Genomic DNA, 5,325 nt, shown 5'->3' on the forward strand with positions numbered 1-5,325 from the left:
TCTTTGTAGCCCACAATATTGCATTTATTGATAGCTAGATCTTTAGCCACTTAAGCAAACTGGCAAACCTTAATGCATATTTCTAGCATATCACTTGAATACAGATGTATAAAGAGCAAAATGATTGGAATCAAACTAGCTTAGAACATGATAGGATTTCTTAAATACCAATGATAGTCACACTCTAGTCAGAGTTCTAAAGCCTCACTCTGTGGTTCATTGTTTCTTTACTCTTCCATGTCCATCTTCCTCCAGCTTATGGGCAAGTAGTTACAGTAGTTCCTGGTGCCACATAGAACAATGCCATACACAAATGTAAAATAGGATAAACATGCACTAGAATATGGTATAGCATAAAAAGTAAAAAGAAAAAAATGAATGTCCTTACCCTTCATTCTAGTAGATTCTCCTTCCAATACTCATTGACCATGATGATATTGCAAAATGCGTCATATGATTTTGAAAATGCCTATCTGAACACAATGAAGTTATCTTAGAAAAAAGGTAGATGGGAAATATTTGAATATGAAAAAAATGATGTCACAAATAACATGTAAGAAAGCCTGAATCTTCAGTTTTCTTCTTTTGCCTAACTGATGAATATGAAATAAATTCAAACAAAGGTGGTCATGTGATCATTGAAATTAGGGATTCTTTTTTGCCCTAAGCTGATATGTGCATCTCAACTTTTATTGGAAGAAAAAAATAGTATCAAAGAGATCTCTACCAGAAACAAGCAGTGAAGCAACATGAAGCATTTTTTTTCAAATTCCCCGATGGGTAATAATAGATAGATCTACCAATTTCACCTGCCAAATAAATAGGAGATAAAGCAGAAAATGGCAAACAATACCTATCTTTTTTACTTCACCTAATACAAATTCCCCAGACCTTTGAACAAGGTATGTATCTCTACCTATCATCAAAGTTTCACTACCTTTGAGATAGATGAATTTATAATATTCTCTTTCTTTGAGGGTTGAAACAAGGGCCCAATGTCTCTACCCAAGGGAAAAAGTAATTCTGAATTCTTTTTCCTCTTTAGACTCTAAAATGAAAAGGCAAGACAGAGAAAATCCAAAATCATATTATTTAAATCAATATATTTCTTTGTCTCTGTCTGTCTGTCCATCTGTCTGTCTATATCTTTCCTCTCTCACTCCCCTATCACACATGCACACAGACACACACAGACACACACACACACACACACACATATACACACACATTTAGTATGAAAAATTGTCATGCTCAAAGAGTTTGAACATAAAAATACGTAAGGACGCAAAGAGTTGAATATTCCAAAGAATCAAAACCATTCTCAAACTGAACAAGTATAGGGTTCACAGCTAAATAGGAATTATTTCTTCAAGAACTTAGTAAATTCACATTTCATAATGATGGAGGCAAAATAAGTCCACACTGAGCTCAAAATCCACAAAATATAAGAAGTTTTATAGCTTTATAGACAGCAATTTTAAAAATAGCAAGTTTTGATGAAACAGTTATTTAATTCACTATGTATGAACATACAGAATTACATTAAGTTTCTATAGCTCTGCAAATATCAAAGAATTCTACACCAAATGTTTAAATAGTCCTACAAGAAATGTGCAAATGAATAGATGTTCTGCTCCTGATGTGTTTGACTGGTCATGTTAAATTAATCACTTCCTTAATCTAATCAAAATGATATTTTTATTATTTGTGTTGAGAGTTATTATCAGTGTGTCATGATATTTTTTAGTACCATTACATATACTTTTTCCAATGTAAAGGCTTTTCCTGATTCTTTTATAATAGCAGAATTTTCTCATGTTCATCATATTTTAATTTTGTTTTGCCTTTCATTTGGTACATTTACATTTCTAAATACATCCTCATTGAATTAACTACTAGCTTAATTTTACTCTTGCTTTAAAGTCTTATTTAACTTGTGATATTTTTAAATATTACAATGATAACCTCTGTCAAAAGTAATAGTCCCTCAGACCTAGTATCACAAATAATTACCATTCCAAAAGAATGATAAAATCCTGCCTTTACGCAATGACTTTTTCAGTGGTCGAAGAAGTTGCTGTAGCAATAGCTAAATGGTTTTGACCTCTACAAGGCATGTATTCTCTTAGACCACATTCTAGTGTATTATTAGGTCTCTGTGACCTAAAAAATAATAATGGTAATTGTGGTAATTTACAGCCATTTTGTTCGATGTAATTGTCTTATTTATATGTTACTAAGGAACTAAGAGTTATCTCTCTTACTATGAAAGTATTATTGAGAAGGATTTATAAAAGAAATAAAGAAGAAGGAAAGACATTAGAAAAATCCAAACATTGTTCCCTTTTACAAGCTATTGCCCTGTTGTAATAAATACCTTTAACATATTATGCACCTTAGAAAGTTTTAAGGCTATATTCAAAATAAAATGGAGCATACTCTCTTTTCCTCTGATGTGCCACCAACAATCCAATCCCATTGTCATCATGGGCTGCTGCCATGCAGGGTATTACCAGTATGGTAAGAACAAACTATAACCAAAATCTCACTTTTTTCAAAGTGTCTGTGATGCTAAGATCCACATCTTTGACTTAGGACTGAAGAAGGCAAAAATTGATGAATTCTCACATTTTGGCCACATGGTTTTAGATGAATATAAACCACTCTCTTCTAAAGCAGTAGAGGCTGTCAGTATTTGTGCCAACAAATATATGATAAAGAGTTGTGGCAAGGATGGCTCTCACATTGGAGTGAGACTTCATCTTTTTCATGTCATCAGAATCAACAAGATGTCCTGTGCTAGGGCTAACAGGCTCCAGACAGGTATGCATGGTGCCTTTGGGAAGCCCCAGGGCACAGTGCCCAGGGTTTACATTGGTCAGGTCATCATGTCCATACGAACCAAGCTGCAGAATAAAGAACATGTAACTGAGGATCTGCACAGAGCCAAGTTTAAGTTCCCCAACCACCAGAAGATCCACATCTGAGAGAAAGTGGGGCTTAACCAAGTTTAATGCAGATATATTTAAAGACATAGTTTCTGAGAAGCGGCTCATTCCTGAATGCTGTGGTCTCAAATGTACACTGAATCACGGTCTCCTGAACAAATGGAGAGCCCTACATTCCTGAGGGGTTTCCACAATGCTCTCCTATACCCTATCAAATCATGTTCAGTAATAAGTCTCACATCAGTCTGCCTAAAAATGGGTCACATTGAATATATCATAATATAGCTAATCTGCAATTTATTGCTGCATGAAATTTAATTCATTACATTATTTTAAATTCAAAATTGAAATTTAGAGAATGTTTTTACTTCACTGCATGTTTTCATCATTATTATAAGCATAAGATCTTGGCTTATTTTATATTTTTATTTCCTTGTTTTTCCAGGTGTAAAATCTCTTTCTTTAGATATGAATGTGTCCTTATATATTCTTATTTAGTATTAATTGGGATAAAATACACACCGTGGAATTCATTTTGCTTTTTGTTTTACTCATCACCATCTTCATATTCCTCCTTACCCTGTCTTCCATTCAGTTCCACCTCTCCATCCACCTCTGATGACTATTTTGTTTCCCTTTCTGAGTGAGAATCACACATCCTTGTGCTATCCTATTACCTAGGTACTTTTAGGGCTTGGAGGAGAATGAAATCTGTGGGGACATCTTTGGGATTATGGAGACTTGGTATGAGAAAGAATACTGGGAGCCCATGAGGATGACCCAGTTGAGATTACTACCAGCAGGAGATATAGAGGCTGAAGTGGCCACAGTCCTTTAGCCAGTGGAAAGAGGGGAATATCAACCCACCCAATAATTTTTTACCCAAAATTTGTCCTGCTTACAAGATTTACAGGTATAAAAGTGGAACAGAAATTAAGGGACCGGCAATCCAATAACTGGCCCATCATGAAACACATCCCATAGGAGAGAGCCAAACCCTGACACAATTAATGATGCTCTGCTATGTTTGCAGACAGGTACCTAGCATAACTTTCTCCTGGGAGACTTCATCTAGCAGAGGACAGAAACAGATGCAGAGACCCAGAGCCAAACGATAGTCAGAACTTGGAAATTTTTGTGGAAGAATTAAGTATACAACTGAGCAAACCTGAGGAGTCAAGGACACTGACTTATGGAGTCAACTAGCCTGTGCTCACAGGGGCGGGGGGAGGGGGGGCAGGGGCTCACAGAGACTGAACCAACAACCAAAGAGAATGCAGAGGCTGGACCTAGCTTCACCCCCATTTGTAACAGATGTGCAGTTTGGACTTCATGTGTGTCCCCTAACAATTGGAGTGGGTCACTAAGTTTTGCAAACCTGAAAACCATGAAACAATATCTTAATGTTTCTTGAAAGTCTATATTCCCTATATTACTGAAGTTGAATACCAATTTACTAGTCAAGAACTATGGGTATCCATAATTAGCAAAGGCCCCATAACCCAAGTCTTTAAACTGCCTACTATGCAGACAATTATAATTATCCAACACATCCTAAAGTAAAATACAAGTCCTTCGAAAATGTTCCATCTTACATTAGATGTGCTAACCTATGACCAAAGTAGAAAAAAAGGAACTACAAGGCATAGAGATTATAGAGGAATAAGTTAAAGTGATATTTATTATCTTCACTTATTGGGACATTATTATATTTGTAGAAGTTCATAAAGAATCTACAAAAAAAGGAAATGGAACTAGTAAGGAAAACCAGCAAGAGTATATGATAGAAGAAAAAACAGTATTTCTGAATAGAAACAATGATCTGAAAGACAACAGAATCAAATTGTAATATGAAGAAATAAAACCTTCATAATATTGGAGTAGGCATGCTCCTTTTAAGGGACTCAAAAAGTACATATCAAAGAAAAATACGATTGGATTTTATAAATATTAAGTACATGTGATCTTAGGAAGGTGTTGACTAGAGAATAAAATGCAAAGTAAGTACTGGGAAAATTATGTATAAAACCTCCTTATTTCACACATAACACACACAACCAAACAAAATGTAAAAAGTTTTAAATACTCATTTTTAAATATAAGATATATGAATCATCAATGAACAAATGAAAAGGATGTTTCATATCACCAATAATGAAGGAAATGAGAGCAAACCTGAGTTGGCTAATTGAAATGCCTGTGAGGTTGTGAATCAACTAGATTGCTCATGCGTCATAGGTGTAATAATTACTTGTTTGTCAACTTTCATTGTAGCTTTATCTAGAATAATAAAACATAAAGACACCAACCAAATATTCACCAGCAGTCAAATAATTACAGAGTAGAATACTATACAAAATGAAAATTAACTAGGCAT

At 34.7% G+C, this 5,325-nt stretch overlaps 1 pseudogene; it reads left to right on the forward strand.

Moving 5' to 3' along the window:
• Positions 1 to 2,486: 2,486 nt before the first annotated feature.
• On the forward strand, positions 2,487 to 3,129 carry LOC116888197 (annotated as a pseudogene).
• Positions 3,130 to 5,325: the final 2,196 nt, after the last annotated feature.

The sequence above is a fragment of the Rattus rattus genome, chromosome X (genome assembly GCF_011064425.1).
Source record: "Rattus rattus isolate New Zealand chromosome X, Rrattus_CSIRO_v1, whole genome shotgun sequence".
Taxonomy (NCBI): domain Eukaryota; kingdom Metazoa; phylum Chordata; class Mammalia; order Rodentia; family Muridae; genus Rattus; species Rattus rattus.